An 18,407-nucleotide genomic window follows, 5' to 3' on the forward strand; every position below is an offset into this window, starting at 1 on the left:
ATAAGGCTAATGAATGCAAAGAAAAACCAAGATTTGAAGGCAAATGTCACAAATGCAAGAACCATGGGCACAAATCATCAGAATGCAAAACCAAGTTATTAAATCTAGTAGAACAAATTGTGAAAGCTATATTTGGTTGGGACTACAACCTCTAGTGTAGATGTCATTATTGTGGAGAATTTGGACACATTGGAATGAATTGTGTAAAGCATCATTTGAGGAAAAGAGATACTACTAAAAGATGTTTCATTTGTACAAAACTTGGTCATCTTGCTAAAAACTGCATGAATATTGGTAGAATTGAAGATGAGAAGAGGGCAAAAGCTGATAACATCTAAAAATAGATGAGACAAAAATGGGTTCCAAAGTCTACCGAGAATGAAATTCCAAGCAATGATGAACAAGCCACTCAAGAATTGGGTGACTCCACAATCTCTACTTGATTTCTCAAAGGAGAAACTGGGACTAGGCTACCATAGAAGACATTCAAAACAGTTCTAGATTGAAAAGATAGAAGATCCATATCTGTATTCAAGATACAAAGGGATCACAAAGTGAAAAGGGCACCACTCACTACTGAGTTACCTTCTTTACCAAGTGAGGTTGGGTCACAAACTTTATCAAGCGAGGTCGCGAGTAACTAAAATTTCATATGGCTACCAAATGATGGAAGACTTTGCTAAGTAATCAATGCAAAGAAGTGGATGACAGTCTATCAACTTGATCTACCATCCGTACCGAGCATTTATGGAAAATTTTGATAAAAGGAATGGAATCGAAGTCATTTTCACCATGAATTTTTAAGTGTTATTGCGTAGTGCAATCTTTAGAGCTTCCAAGTGATTTGAGTGAATTGTTACTAAAAAAATTGAGTTCTCTCAAACCCTACCGAGTGAAGATGGAATCTAGTAGCAGCAAGGCAAAGCGAAGTTTTGACATGCTAGCTCATGGTGAATGGAAAGCCCCAAACTTCAAACTCACCCTTGCAATCGCCAAAACCCTAGATCCAAGTGGAGCGCAGTCTCAAATCCCTCCAAAGGTACTATTGATAAATGACATTCATTCTCACTTTAAATGCACGATTCAACATATTGGCACTTTGGAAATGGATGAAGCCCTGGGACAGTTGTGTGTTAATGGTGTCTTGAAACCCGAGCATCAACAATGGAGACAAAAGGGTTGACACACATCCCTCATATGCCTCGTTAATTTCAAGTAAAATGGATTAGGTATATTCTCAGTCAGGTGCACAATGGTCAGTTATGGTTGGAGCTACCCATTTTAATCATGAAGAAGATGATTCATTGAATCACTAGTCTCCCAATGTTGGCGAAGGCTAAAATGACCAAAACCCTAGGTTGGGTTGAACTTGAGAAGAAAACCCTAGCAGAATGAGATGGTAGAGGCATGAAGATAAGTAGTGTGACTGATATGGAACTAAATTTTGGCATTCATATCATAGTACATAAGATCTATAGCTCTAGCAAGTTGAACAATGTGCCTTGTGAAGCAATTGACCTTGCTTACAAGGTGGTCAAGAATAATATTTCACTTGACCTTGTCGAGCTTCTGTTGAAATAGTTCAACAAGAACATGGAAAGCATCTGGATGTCAAAGAACAACCCATGTAAGTTTGGTTCTCTATTGACTTGTTTATTCTTTTATGTTCAAAAATTTTTCCCTTCAAAAGGATCAGTTGTATGGAGAAAAGATGTGCCAGTTCTTTACCAAATTAATGAGTATATTGCTGAGATGTGAGAGAATTATAATAGTATCATGGATAACTATTTTGATGCATTTAGAGAGAAAATGAATTATAGATTCAGGATTCCAAAGAAATTAGTTGAAGATTACAAGGATGATGTATGTTTCATGGTAGACAGTGATAAGGTATACATTCAAGCAGTCAAGCCTAGAATATCATGGGTAAAACCTCTTGGATATGAGGTTAATATTGATGAAATTAAGGATATCATTGAGGCACTTATAAATGAATCAGTTGATCCCAAGGCTGCATAATTTGGTACTTATGATGAAGCAAAAGCCAGGATAGAACTAGAGATCAAGCTCCCTTAGGAAATAAACAAAGGAAAGAAAAGAATTGCTAAATTGAAAACCAGCTCCATCCTTTTGTTGACCGAAGAAAAAGGTGAAGATGAGGAAGTAGAGGATGAACAAGAATCTGAGGAAGAAGAACCATTAAAGAAGAAGAGCAAGGTAATTATCACCAAGCCTACCAAGACATCCACTGTTGTATTTACAAGAAGATCTTCAAGAAAGAAAGCTGATAAGGAAGGAGGAGATATAATATTCAAGAAACCTCCACCCACCTTCCAAGATAGACTAAAAGAACTGTAGGAAGGAGAAAGTATAAAAAAATTTAAAGCATTAAAGTATGAAACTAGGACTTAGGAAGAAAAGAACCAGATTAAAGACCTGGTGATGAACAAAATGGGTAAGTGGAAATACTCACCAAACCAGCTTACTTCATAGCTCCCTAAAATTTTGTTGGATAAGATTAAGCCAAGATGGGAATTTTCAATGCAAACTGTAATGGATTTCTATTGGAAAACCCTAAAGCAACTTATTTCAAGCTTAATAGACAAGGAGATTAAGGAATCTCTAAAGAAAAATAAGGAGAAACTAACTATAAAGTTTAATACTTGTTTGGTTTTTATAAAAGATATTGAACATGTTGTAAGGAATGCAACACATACATGGAAGAATATATATCTTCTTCATAAACCGAGTGATTTTGTTGTTGAAGTAAAAGATGATGATGATGATGATAAAGAGGAAAATGTTGAAGAAGCAACTCATTTTGACAACATTGATGATGAAGAGGAACAAGAGCAAGAGGCTAACGAGGAAGAAAAGAAAGATGATGAGGAAACCAACCCAGTCAAGATTGTTGCAGTGGTTATAGCCTCACTTCCTCATTCTCCAAGCAAGGTATTGACCACATCAAGCATGGAGATGGCTTCTGTAGGATTGATTATGACCAGCACTCAAAGAAAAACTAGCCAATCAATCTTTGCACCAACTTAGCTAAGTACACCATCAACTGAAGTGACCTCCACTTCATCTATTGAGCTACAGACTCTTCCATCTTCTACTGTGTTAGCAACATCAATTTTGAATTCATCAATTTTGGCTACTACAGGTATTACTTCAGGTATTTCTACAATAAGTGTAATATCAAGTTTTACAGCAAGCCCTAGTATGTCTAGTATTGTTTCTATTCCAGGTACACAAGCAATAAGTGCAAGGACAAGTGAGACCAAGGCTCAACCAAGCAAAAAATTTTGGGGCAAAGGAAAGGAGATGGAGGAAGAAATAGACCTAGATGAGGAAATTGTAATCCCAAATTGGGACATTTCTAAACTCACTCCAAACCAAATGCAGACATTTGGTGAACTCCTCCAAAAGAAAGCCAAGCAACAGAGGCTTAGAGAAGAAAGAGATAAGGAATTTAAAATCATTGAGGATGCCAAGAATATTTTGACAGAGGTGGCAGGTATAGAGGTTGATTCTTCGCAGCTAATTTTGTATCAACTAGCAGAGGCGGTTCTGATGCAAGAGCATCCAGAGGTATAAGGGCAATCTTGTGTCAACCAAAAAAATGTACTTAGACTTAGTTTTTGTTTCATGTGTTTTCATTTCTGGATACCCATTTGGGTCAAATAAAGGTTCCAACTCTCACAGTTCCACTATCAATGTTCTAAGATAGAGTATTTGAACACCTTGGGATATGTGTAAATGCCAAAAAAAAGGAGTATGTAATTGAGCCATCATTTTGGTGAACTAGAAGGTGTAAATTGGTCAAAAGATTGTAATTGTAATTTAGAGCATTCCAAAAAAAGAATCAAGTCGAAAGGCCCCACGGTTTGAAAGTTATTGCAATTTTTCAATTTTTGGAGACCTCTTAAGAATGCTTCAAAGTCAGGTTAGGGGCATTAAATGACCTTGAATAGGACCAAAAAATGGGGGACAAGCATAGCTGTCCATAGGGCTATAGAGCGCTTTGAGAGCTTTTCAGAAATGTAAACGGTTCGTCAATCGGAGCTACGGTTCAAAAGTTATGTCTCCCAAAAGTTCAATTATCGTTTCTAGATTCTTCTAATTTTGTGTCGACTTCCAATATGACTTCTAGAGCCTTCTATTTGGTTGGTGGATGCCAACTAGAACTTTCTAGAATGTATTCCTAATCCTTAACCCTTCAGGGTCTATTTAAGAACATTTTTGGCATTGTAAAAGGCAATTTGGAGTGGAGTTTGAGAGGAGGTACTAAAAGGAGAAATTATCTCCAGACTTATACTGTTGCAAGCCCTTAGGGCATGTTTTGAAGTCTATTTTCTCTGTACTGAATGTAATATCATATTTACACAGTTAATACAATTTTCCCTTTACTGTTATGTCCATTTTGTGCTTGGGTCATGTCCCCATCAAGTTCAAAAGTTCAATGAAGATATAAATGGACAAGATAAGTGATGCAGAAGATAGAGAAGAAGTTTGAGAATAAAGTGTTAGAGCACATTGCTCAACAAACTGTTATTTATCAAGTAGAACTCTCTACCATTTTGGGTTCTCTAAAAACATCTTGTACAAATGTATCAATACTTTTTGGTAAGCTATGTGATGTTTCAAATTTTACCAAGGAAATAAAGGACAAACTATCCAAGATAGATGAAGACCTCAAGGCAAGTGCACAACAGCTATAGCTTGACCCTAGTTCAAGCCCTGTACATTTCCATAAGATTAAATTTTTGATTGAGTTGCAGGAAAAATTGCTTAAGGAAGAGGCCAAAATCAAATCTACCTTAGTAGATATTCAGAACATGATTCTTCCCAGCATGCATGCACTTCAGAAACATATTTCACATTCCAAAACCCTCATCCATGACAAAAACTTCTCCATAGCAGACCACATGATTGAGTTGTCAGCAGAAGTACAGATTGCACTTCACACATGTAAGGTCTTGCAAGACAATTGGGACAAAATGTTGACTATAATACTCAAGGTACATTCAGACTTTTTCTCTCATTTCAGCATTAACATGTAAATATATAGAATAAATCTTTGGCATTAATGTCAAAAAGAGTGAGTATATATTGTGAATAAGAAGATACAGATAAGATATGAAAATAATAATTTATGGGGGAGAAAATACATTGTAGAATTGATACATAAATTGTAAAGGAAATGAGGGAGACATATGTACAGAAATATACATTGTATATAGCAAGGAAATGTATTCAGATGTACAGTATAATGTATAGGAGCCTTACTATGTATAGATATATATCTTACAAAACCAATTTTGAAAAATCTCAAAAAATAGTATACTCTACCGAGCTAAGAATCACTAGGTGATGGATAAAGGTATTTAGGAAACATTTTCAATTCAATTTTGGCTGATAATTGTTATTGTCACTAATGCCAAAGGGGGAGATTGTTGACATATCAGTCAAGTTTGTTATTAGTGATATACACTTATTCAGATTGTAAGTATCTACCAAGCTTATTGTACAGTTAACAATGTTTGCCAAACATTTCAGTTGTCGCCAAGTTCTACTGCTACTACTGAGTCCTTTGGACAAGTTCCAATGTTTATTGAGCAGTTACAGTTACAATGAACATCAGCACTATAAACCGAGCATCTCAGTGTATGCTAAGTTTACCAGTGCAAACTGAGTTGTGTAGTGCTTACCAAGTTCGCAGTTTATGTGATGCAAGTCCAGTATTAACCGAACTACTCAGTGTTAACCAAGTGACTCAGTTTATAACGAGCTCGAGGTGATAGTGTTTACTAAGCTATGCAGAGGTAAACAAGCCATTCAATTTATATGACAAGTTTCATAGTATTTGTTGAATCACCAATGCAGACCGAGTTCAAGACTACTTGAAAGTGATCAGTATGGGTCGAGCTTCTATGTCTACCAAGTGCATGACAATGTCGAGCATTGACAGTGGATGCCAAGTATCAGAACTTCACCGAGTCAGTCTTTAAAGCCCAAGTGTCTACACTTGAGCCGACTTTGTAATATTTGTGTAAACTTGTATAGTGACCGACTTTGTAATTTGTATAATTGGATTGGTATATATGTAGTATATTGTATCACATCCAATGTGAGTAGTAATGATGCATATGTAATGTAATCTTAAGAGAAGAGCAGAAAGTGTAAATTACCAAGGCTACAATAGTATAAGGAGCAGAAAAGATTCATCTATCACTACAAGGTGATTTGTACACTTAAAAGAATCTCATTCAACAAACAAAGTTGCAGATCAAAGATTAGCTATTGTTTCATCCTAATAGGTATTTCAGTCAAATCCTTTAACAAGGTAGACCTAACAATCTTTTGTAAATCTCTTTACAGAGTGCATACTTCATTGTATGAAGGTAGACCTAGCAATCCTTATTGCTCCTAACAGGGCAGATCATCAAAAGTGATCAATGTAAGCCTTAATACACCAACTTTATACTGCAGTACTAAAGCTTGTGGGTATCATCCCCACCCCAGTTTTACTTTCTATTTGGAAGGTTTTTTGGTCACCAAATCTTTGTGTCAAAGTGTTATGAATGCTTTCATGTTTTCAATTTCTTATGCATACAATTAGATCAAATTATATGTGAAGGATTAAATGCTAACTGGACTGTTGGATTAAGAGTTAAAATTGTACAAATTTTAGAAATTACTAATTCACCCCTCCCCTCTCAGTAACTTAGCTTTGTTAAGAATATTTCCAATAGAGGCCATGCTGATAATCAATCAAAAGCACCTAGAGATGTGCAAAGGAAAGATAGCAGAGCTGAAGAGGGAAAAAGAAGTCTAGAAGTAGAGGATCGCTTTTCTCAGTCTACCACATTAGTTAGTCATCTCATCCTTTACTACCATGTATGAAAGCTGGAAAGCTGGAAGGATTACTACTAGCATGGACAAACCCATGTGACACTTGGAATTTCTTGGTTGCATGCCTTCTAGTTTTTAGTTTCTCTCTTTTTTTTTAGTTGGTTAGCTTGGTTAAGTAACCAAATAACTATCTACTCCTGGCAAGGTAATTTTGGATTCTGTTATCGAGCCCCGAAGGGTATATATATGTAATAACTATTTTCAAAAAGACTCTCTCGATGGATCTAAAACCAAAAATATTTTTTGGATTTGGTATCTACATTTTGAAAAGAAAACTTTGATGTAAAATTTTGGTTGTGATAAGGAAATATAAGATTATGCAGTTTTATATTCTAAAGCTTTTTCTGGAGTAGATAATATTGTATGTTCTATAATTATTTGTATCCTTGAGGAGATTGGTCATTTATGAAAAAAATTCCATTGTCTTATTGCAATTTAGAATCTTGTTGTTGAGTTTGAGAGAATTCGAATAGATAGTGGTAAAAGTGAACTTCAAATCATTTTCATATATAAGGATTAATCATGTGGATGATCTTGGTTATAAAATTTAAGTGGTTTTTCAATTTGCACATTCTTTTCATTTTTATGAATTTGATTGTTTAATCTTTTTCAGTATTTTCTTTAAAATACTTGTTGGGAAGGTTTTCCCTCAAAGGAGGAATTAAGCACCTTATAGTGTTGTGAAGTAATACTAAGCAGAGAATTCCTTACTCATTAAGGGAATTTCAATCTATTAGTTTATCAAGAGTTTTTCTCTCTTTAAGTTTTAAATTTAAAAGGGAAAAACCTGTTTACTAATAACACACATCGATGACCTCAATTGTAATGAATTCCCTTCTTGTAGATCAAAAAAATTGAACAAACATAGAGCATACACTTGAAAACACAAAGTATACACATGAATGTATGTAGACACATGACATACACAAAGTATTTACATAAATATATCAAAAACGAAGCTTAAACAAGAGTATGCACATTATTAGATCCTTCTTATTGTCTAGAACGCATTTATTGCTTCATCTTTATCCTACAGGTTGGAAACAATGTTGCCCTAATACCACTTGTAATGTTCCTTTCATGGACCTCCTTATGCTTTGCCCTAAATTCACAAATTCAAATGAAACAAATAGCAAAATAAAGTAAGATATAATCATTACTTAAGAATAAGGTGAGATAAGCCTATTTGGAGAAAACCTACAGCCAAATTAGATTATAATATAATATACATGTATCTTTTTTTAGAATTAAAAGAGAAACACACATAGAACATAATTCTCATGGGCTCGACCATAATGACAAGAGATAGGATGGTGAGGTGCCCTACTTATCCCTGGCCCATAAGCTTGTATAAAGTTCCCCTTGACTAATATCCTCTCTCCTCCTGTGATTGAAGATCTCATTCTTAGTTGTATTAGTAACTAAGCCTATAGGCTCAAAGTGAAGATTATAATAGGGTGCCCTTCTACCCCACTTTGTCCTTACACACCCCTTAACTGATATCGTGAGGTGGTGTACCTAGTAAGACCTCATTTTTCCCCCTCCTTGCATTTCATTTCCTTCTCTCATATGGTCAATTATTATAGATATTCATAATGATAAATGCTTAGATAATTAGATTCAACTTTTATTGTCTCCATATGGTCAGTATAAACATGTATATTCAAATCTATATATAATTTACATAAATGCATACATATATTCGATCATACCTCTTTTTAAAGATTATAAATAGATCGTTCTACTCTATGAATGACTCTTATGTTTTTCCTTCAAGGATTAGTTTTGCTAGTTGTTTTATGTATTTCTACTTCCTTGTTGATATTGTTGAGCCAATATATACTTCTTTTGCTACTGATGAGTTTTTCTAGTGTTCATTCCCTATGCACCTTTAGGCTTTATCCATATATAAATTCTTTTTCAGAGCCACATATGGTATTCTTCCAATCCACTTATTGTCCTCTTTTAGATCTACATAAACCATAGTCATATATTTTATTATACTTCACATCCTACTCCTAAAATCTGAAAATTGTTGCTTTTTTCTACTCTTCCTTTTTCCAACTATCTTTTCTTATCTTCTACTTCCCTCACATAAATACCCATGACACCTTTTCATGAAGAAGTATGTGTGTCTTGAGGGATTCAAGTCTTTTTTATGTTTTTATTTTGTTCTTAAAATAGTTCACAAACAACATGTCATCTTATGGAGAAGTCAGCACTCTCCACAATGAAGGATTTGATAAATACAAATCCACAAAGCTCGAAGAATACCTACATGTAAAAACCTGTCATAGAGAAAAAAAAGATGAGAAGAGGCAGGGTTTTCTCTAAAAATATGAACATTGTATTCTCAGAAGTGAAAAGATTAGAGATAATTACAAAAGATCAATCTTTATAGAAGGAGATCGAAACCCAAAAAAGGGTAACCTAAAAGGTAAATGTCATTTAATAATTACTAATTAATTATTGAATGTGAATGCATAAGAGGATAAAGTCAAATCTTAAGAAGGGGGAAAAGGTAATTTAATAAATTAAATTAAATTAACCTTTATCTCTAACAACCCCCTTAAGATAAGCAACAATGCAGCTACAAACAATGCAAAAAAAAAAAGGAAACTAAAATGCTAAAAGCAAACTTAGGTCCTAGCAACAAGGCCTAATGAGGTACCCAATCACAATCAAATCTCTATGAAGTGGAGAAATAGAGAAAACCCAGTGGAAAAAATCCTACTCCAAAAAGAGATAGAAAAGGATGCCCAAATGAAACATCTCAAGAGAATCTCTCAAGACCATAAGTACAATGAAAGCCTCCATGATAGAAGCTTGAGACTCCATAGCCCCCCCAGAATGGAAGAACTCATGTGTCGATGAACATACCAATGTGACTCCAATCTGAAGGAAACAAAGGCAGTGAACAAGGATGATAAAACCCATGTATGTAAGGTGTAGGTGGAAATCCTAGCTGATGCTTAAAGGAGAAAGCACAAGAATCCTGAAATGGAATCTCCAATGGAGGTGAGATAACAGGTGTGCTAAATCTGTCATCTAAAAGGAGATGGGTGTCCTCTGACATATCCTCAATAACTGCAGTAGGTGGCTCGATCACTGGAGCTACAATAGTGAGCAACGCTAAAGAGTAATCTTGTGCAAGAGATTAAATATGAACAGGAGGTGGAGGTATAGAAGTCACAACACTGATCTCAAGAAAAACACATAAATTCAAGTGACTAGACTTCACCTTAGTAGACTCTCGTGAAAATAGAGAGTGAGTCATCGATAGTGGAGATGGTGGACCAAAATGTGAGAAAAAATATAGGTGGGAAGCGTGATCAACAGTCCCTATAGCAATAATATTACATGTCTCACTATCTCTGATGTGCACTGAATCTTGTGCAAACTCAATTGTCTTTCATGTTCCACTATGTGTAATCTAATAAATAGAGAGAAGGTTAGAGGACAAAGATGGAACACAAATTACATCATGAAATGTACCATCATCAATGTCAATAGAACATTTCCAACATACAGTCATAACAGTGTTGTTTCCCATCAAAATGTGTGGAGAAGGAGAAGCCTCAAAAGAAGAGAACAAGTCCTAAGAAGATGTCATATGGTGTGAAGCACCTGAACCATTAACCATCTAGAAGAATGAGGAATAGTAGTTGCACATAGTGCATGACCCTTTCCTATATCTTTACCATCTAATTGAAATGATGATGATGAAGAATATCTGTGAGAAGTAGAAGGAATATCAATGTTGCTCTTCTAAAGGAGAGTTGTTAAATCTAAAACTTGTTTGGCATAGTCATCTAACTTCTTCTCACGACAATGTGACTCATCATTATTAGACTTATTACAATAAGCGCAACACGGTCTTTTGGGCTTTGGTTTACCCCCTTTAGGAAGAGGTGGTCATGATGAACTGTGAGTGCTAGAATCAATTTAAGACTCTGTAGAATGAAATTTATGTCTTCTCCTTTGTCCCTGAAGATGGTTGAGCTACCAATGCATAAGTTTGTGAGCCTAGGAGAGTCAAAGAATCCAACTAAGAGAGCTTAGCTTGATCTCGAGTCAAACGATCACAAAAAACCTCAAAGGATGGCATGGTAAATCTATTACCCAAAGCATTTTGGTGGAATAGAAGGTCAAAGCAAAAATCTAAAAGTTTCTACAAGGCTTAGAAAGAATCAAGTAGATGCACTCAGTATTAGTCTTGGTCTTCCCATAACCTTGCAATAAAGATCTATGTTGATTGAACTTCATCGAGAAGTCCTTAATGGAAGGAAAAAAATCTGGTACAAGAGAGGTAAGCTCTACCTCAATCTAAAGTGCCCTGAACTCATTCACTATACCAAACAAGCCTTCAAGCTTGGTCCACATAGATAGAGGAGTATTGCACCAATCAAGATGAAACTATAGATTGTCAAAGACCTGTAAAGCAATCAATCATATTGCCTCATCCATCTTGTTCCTATGTTGCATGACCTCAAAAGGCCTCTATAAAAATGGTTGCACGACATCTAAACAAGACCACAACCCTTTTGACAGAAGAAGTTGTGTCATCAAAGTCTTTCATGTGTGATAGTTATGAGGGGTCAGAAGTTCTAGATAAGAAGAGGTCTCGATCATTGTTTTAGAAGGTGTTGGATTGTTTTTTGCAGGCAGAAAAATGACCAAATGCTTAAAGTACTATGTCCACTCAATATTACTCCAAACTGATACCAGATCTGGAAAGTAGACAAAAAAAATTGCATTTTAAAAAAAAATAGCACCTGAATGTGTCCATATGAACCCGAACGAAGCCTTTGAAGTTGCAAAAATCGAGATTTGCAATTTTTAGAAAAAATCAAGAAAATAAATTACAAACAACCTGCAGCAATGTGTAGATCACAGAATTCTACTCCAAAACAAAACAAAAAAATGCTCGGAAAAAGGAGTTTGTATGAGTGTGATATCATTGTTTGAAAATCACCTCTATAATTTTATTTTTTTTGAATCGTCGTTGTCGCACCTCCAAAAATCAAAAAAAATGCCAAAAAAATGTTAAATTTGTTCTATCAAACCCTCATTCTCCTTTTTCTCCAAATACCGAACAAGCTATAGCAAATCTAGCTCTAATACCATGAAGGATTTGAAAAATACAAATCCACAAAGCCTGAAGAATACCTGCATGTAAAAACCTGTCACAAAGGAGAAAAAGCCAAGGAGAGGCAAGGGTTTTCTCTAAAAAATATGCAAATTGTATTCTCAGAAATGAAAAACATTATAGATAATTACAAAAGACCAATCCTTATAGGAGATCGAAACTCGAAAAATGGTAATCTAAAAGGTAAATGTTATTGAATAATTACTAATTAATTATTAAATGTGAATGCATAAGTGCATAAAGTGAAATTTTAAGAAGAGAGAAAAGGTAACTTAATATATGGAATTAAATTAACCTTTTTCTCTAACACACTTGGTCTTGATTATATATTTTTTTAATTTCCCAATAAGGTTGACTCAATAAGGAAGAACGGCCTTAAATATGGTTAAACATCATCATGGGATTAACATGTAAAAATATTCCCTTAAATTGCCGATATATCTACTCCAATAGTAGTAGTAGTTTCAAATCTCAATCATTGTAAAGATAATTATATTATTTTTTGATAATTCATTTGCTGTTGTAAGTATTTAGGTCACTAGGTTTTCATGTGGGGCATATGACAATAGGGAGAAACAATGTTTACTATTTTTGGTCCAAGGCGAAGGCTGAAGGGGCTTAAGGAAAATGAAAGAAAGAGCGTTGGGATGCCAATACATAACATCACATGATGGATGGTGTATGAGGAAAGCAATACAACATTATGTATGGTTGTGATAGAGACTATGGATGCAACACAAAAAGATTGGGTTGCATGTTAGAGAGACATATTGGCCCAAGAGAAGGGGTCCACGGGCTTGCGCAAAGGAGAGACCCAAGAGCAAACATAGGGGCATTGATGGGTTGCAAAAGGTATCTACTTGAGTTACTAGATTTGCACCTGTTGATGTAAGTTTTGTTCCACTACAACATGCGGAATCAAATACTTAATCTTTCAAGAAGAAACACTAAAAACTCAATCCTCACACGATATAAGGTAATCTCTAATGCTAAACTTGCAAAGTAATATCATGAAATGACTTCAAGGTTCCTTCTTAATCATGGACTTCACTCAATTTTATGATGTGATATGTTGGTTATCACAAAGGAACTTATGTTATTCATTCAATGGATATCAACTCTTGCACTTCTAAAGATTTTGCTTCACAATGTGCAAAGAAAATATAGTTCAACATTTCCTCTTCAACCCCAACTTAAACTTATTGCTACTTCTATCTCTACCTACAAATGCAAGGGATCATGGATGACTTGGACTCTACTATGTGTAATCTCACCAACAGCTCCACCCACCTAGTGCAAGCTTCTAAGGAATGCACAAATGATTTTCACATCAATATCCTTTCTCCAATCCCATCATCAAAATGCAAATCTAAGATTCAACATCAATTGGAGCTAAGTGTTTTCATCGGCTTACCATGTAAGGTATCCTTACCATCGGCAAGAGGCTAGTGGCTCGGATTAGTTCGATCAAACAAGTAAACATCCACAACAACTTCCATTCAACTAAACTACTTCAACATGAAAAGAAATCTACTCCAAGTGAAAGATTGAGGAAACCATGCAATATTACAAAAAAATGACAAGTAATCCACCATGAAGAACCAACAATGAATTATTAATTACTTTAACAAGCATTATAGCAACAACTTCATCAAGTCTCTCTCTTAGCTAGCCTACTCTACTCTATCTCTCTAATCTTTCCTTCTAGCTCTAATCCAATCTCTCCTCCAAGCTCTTCCAATCTAACTCCATACAAATGAGAAGACCTTGGCCTTTTATAGTAGTTCCATTACAACGAAGGGCCAAAATTGATTCAAGATCAAGGGTCGAGATTTCTTCCCACAAAACCTAATTAAGATTGAAAATTTTCAACCAATTACATAAAGGCACCAATTTATGAGCCAACAAGAAAATTGCAATGATTTTGATAGCCAATGAGAAAATGGGACACTTGTCACAATTTGATTAAGTGTGCTTGAAACTGAAATTTTCTAATTGGTGGCAAACAATTGCCACCTCATCATCCTTATCCTGTGCTTGGTGTCTTAGCTTGAGAAAAAGGTATCTCTCAACACTACGATTTTCTCCATACTTCAGAATTTTCTCATGGAAACGACTGGAATCATTTCCATCTTCATGAACCTGTGAACTCAATCTCTCTTGGTTCTCCTTGAATATATCCTCATGTAGCTAGATCCTCTATGCTTTCCTGAATTTTCTCTTCATTATGACTTGAGTTTATGGGTTGATGGCTTGACCATGAATTCCTCCTTCTCACTTGAGTCCTCAGGATTGAGCCATCTCCTTGTAGTATCCACTTGAAGTTTTGAGGCCTTGATCATCACCTTTCTCTCTAGCTTCTCCTTCTTGTTGGTGAGATGATGGATGGTATGTGCACCAACAATGCTTTGATCTTCGAAGTTGCTCCAAGAATAAGCTTCCATTCAGCCCTTCTCCTTGAATCCACCTTGCAAAACAAAGGAGAAAAGCACTAAGCTTGTGGAAAATATTCTGAAAATAAAATCACATCGATAATAAACAAACTTCATCCCAATTTAGAACCAACCATCTTGCAAAGTAGACAAATTTTAATCTCATCATAATCCAAAATTATTATTATTATTATTTTAATTTTATTTTATTTCTAATATCTGTTACTTCCTCTCTCCTCTTTTTTTTTTTTTAAGTTATGAGAGGTAAGATGGTTTTGGCAATTAACAAAGAATGATGGAGAAATTTTAGAAGATGCGAAATTTCCACTGGAGTGGAAAATTTTTAAGTTGCAAAATTTCCACCAGGCATGGTGTTCTTAAAATTTCCTCATTTGAACATTCCTTGGTGATTACTTACTCTACTCTTGCATAATGTTGTGTGCATGTCATAAACCAATTTTCTAATGCCTTAGAGTATGGCGAAGTTTGGAGACTCAATGTGGGAGAAATGGAAGATGCAAAATTTCCACCAATGGAAAATTCTTAACTTGCAAAATTTTCACCAAAGGGAAAATGTTTTGGAAAAATTATCAATTTGTTCCCCTCATCGCTCTAAAATTTCAAAGCTTGAGTTTCCACCGAATAAAGGTTAGGGTCTAGAAATTTTTTGGGAGAAATGAGGAAGGGGGAGATTTCAAAAGATTTGAAATTCCCACCAATGATTAATTCCCTGATAAACTTCATCCCCTTTTCCAACATAGAAAACCATCTCTCCTTAACCAAAAAATTTCACTTTCCAATTGGACTTAGACCACGAAAATTTCTTTAAGTGGCATTAAAATGCTTGTATAAACTTGAGACCAAAATCATTTCCTCGTGAGCCAAAACGGCCCAAACTCATCGTAAACTTAGAGACTTGAAAAAAGAAAATTGCCAACTAAAATCACCTAAGACAACTACTCCTACATGCTACAACGAAAAGAGGGGGTCACCATTTGCAATGGGGCAATGGTGTGGAAACCATACAACATCTAGCACCCACCCAAAAAAATGTTCTTGAAGATTTCAAGGATAAGACTTGTGCAAAACCAGGAGCCTTTGATCAAATCTCCTTCCACCTATTAAACAACTAGAAAATGCACTCAAAATGAAAGAAACCATGAAATTGGGCTAAGCACCTTCATCCTCAATTACACACACATGTGCAAGTGTATTCATTCCCTGCCCGACAAGAACCTTGAAAGCCTCTCAGATCCATTGGATATAGCCATTTTGATATCCTTACTCCAAAAGGATCCTAGATAGAACATCGCTACCAATCAAGCATCCATAGCCTGGAGAAGGTTATCATTGTGGTCAACCACGAACATTGCTCTATCTTTAGTGATTTTTGCTATAGCACCAACAGAGATATTTGCACAGGCAAAGCCAAATTCTTTTCTTTTCTTTTTTCTTTTTTTCTTTTTTTCTTTTATCTTTTCTCCTTTGATATTGTATTTCTTTCTTCTCGATCTTTTATTTTGGCTTACAAGTAGTAAAGCTTGTAGAGGGTTTGTACGACCACAATGGCGTTGAAGCAGGTGTATGATTTTACTAATTCCAATCTTACCTCGAGAACTCTCAAAAAGCTTGGAGCAATTAAGTGTGAGCAAAAATGTTATGATCAAAAGACTTAGATACGCAAACCCAGCGAATGAATCTAATTCAAATTTAGCACAAATACTTTTCACAAGGTTATTAGGAATCATAACTCTGATTCAAGGAAACCTCAGAAAGAGATATCCAAGAAATATACCAAACAAATCTACTAGGAGAAATAAAAAACTATTTTGTTTAACACCCTACCTTTCTCACAAATTTCGATCCCTCTAGCTAAACTAACCAAGTAGGAAATTGAAGTAAAGGAGGCTAGACAACTAAAGGAAACAATAACTAAGCTACTTGAGTCAAATGACTCAAGGCAAACCTACAGACTGACTCTGTAAAGGAAAACTTAGCCAAGAAACTAATTGAGTGACTCAAAGAAATCTCAAGTCAAATGACTCAAGGCAAATTAACTTCCCGACTCAACAAGGAAACAATTGTTCTAACCAAAGGTAAGGAAGCCTAATCTAAACCTCTTGAACCAAGTGGTTCAAGAAAAACCTACTCTAACTATGTACAAGAATCCCAAAGGAATGATGCAAACCAGACTAATATATACACTTGATCTAACATGGTTTCTCCAAATGTTCGAGAGCAACAAGGCTTGGGTGATGATTCTTAGTTTGGCATTCTTATCCTTATACTCTGAAACAATATTTACTACTCCATAGCCTCATGAGGTCGCAGTTAGTGGTGGATTTCTCCTCTAGTAGTAGCATCGAACACACAGTTGTTCAAGGCAGGATTACTCTTGAGATCAAGTCATTAGAATGTTGCTTTAGGTGGCTTGCCCTTGTACAACACGAACCACACATCCTTGTGTGTATTGGTAAGTGTATCCTCAAAAATCAAGGATTCCTTGATGAGGTCTCCTTCAATTGTCTTCCCAAGTTGACTAAATGCAATATCCAATTATGTCATCAACCCAAAATGTTCTTCATTTTCTTCCCCTATGTTGTTGCATGTAGATTTTTCTTTACAAACATCTCAAAGTTCTTCATGTGGAATTTCATCGTTATAGCATCCTCGCGACCAAAAAGAAGATCATCCAACATCTTCATTAATTTGTCATCAAATTCAATATCGAGTTGCAAGATCTCTGGAGGTTGAAGTTGATGGTGAACCATGCCACTTGCAGCAACTTGATCATCTTGAGGTTCATTTGGCAATGAATTAACTTCCTTCATGATATCATTTAGCACGCCCCCAAAGAACATGGTAGTGGAAATGTCTTGTAATGAATTATTGAATTGCTCTTCATACGTTGATTCATCTATGATAAATTGTAATTCTTTGTTCAACTCATCCATCTAATTATCTTGTTTCCAAAGGGTAAGTGAAATTGCTTGCAATTCATCCTCAAGAATTCATCCTTTAAAGCATGAGGGAAAGTTCACCAAGGATCACCTCCCCAAAATTTTGATGAATTTCTTCTAGTTCTTCAAGATGTTTATCTTTGTCTTCTATGTCTCCTCTTGGATGAAATTGATTGCATCCTTGATTTTCTTTTCAACACCTTCTTGTGACAAGACGCATGAAAACTCTTCCTCCTGATTATCATTATCATTAGACTCAACCATGATTGTCTAATCCAATTGATTTCTTTCTTCAACATTTGGTTCCCAACTTGAGTTACGACTACCACCTTTCTTAGACATGCAACTCTAGAGTTGGAAGAAATCCTTGCCATCCCCCACAAATATTTCCTCATACCAACCCATTTGAAACTTGATCAAGTCAATGGTGTCTTGACAAGAAGGACAAGAAGGTTCGAAATGTGAAAGGAAGAGTACACTACACCAAGTATTTCCTCCATATCTACATATTGGTTTCTTATTGATATCCACTTTGAACTCAAGAAACTCTGCTTCTGAATTGACAAGTACCATAGGCTCATACACTTGTGAAAAAAAAATTCTTCCTCCAACCTCGAAAGGAAAATCAAGCAATGAATGCCTTCATGTCTAGTGGTGCCATATATCCTACATTGTCCTAATGCTACAAGTTGGGTCAAATAACATGGATGCAACCACCTGCTTGCCCATCTATTTGAGAAACCTTTTCTTCTTTTATTTTTTAACTTTGTTTTTTGTCAAATTTTCACTATGCAAGGCACCCTTACCATCAACAAGAGGCTAGTGGCCTGTATTTGTTTGAGTCAAACAAGCAAATTTCCACTTCAACTTTCATTCAACTAAACTACTTTGACATGAAAAGAAATCTACTCCAAGTGAAAGATTGAGGAAACCATGCAATAGTACAAAGCA

The 18,407-nt window shown here is 35.4% G+C and overlaps 1 pseudogene; it reads right to left on the reverse strand.

Moving 5' to 3' along the window:
* The window catches only part of LOC149532047 (isoprenylcysteine alpha-carbonyl methylesterase ICME pseudogene), a 110,192-nt pseudogene extending 92,742 nt beyond the window's left edge, over window positions 1-17,450 (reverse strand).
* Between the last annotated feature and the right edge of the window lie 957 nt (window positions 17,451-18,407).

The sequence above is a fragment of the Cupressus sempervirens genome, chromosome 11, assembly GCF_028749045.1.
Source record: "Cupressus sempervirens isolate cs-2001-9-10 chromosome 11, ASM2874904v1, whole genome shotgun sequence".
In the NCBI taxonomy this organism is placed as follows: Eukaryota; Viridiplantae; Streptophyta; class Pinopsida; order Cupressales; family Cupressaceae; genus Cupressus; species Cupressus sempervirens.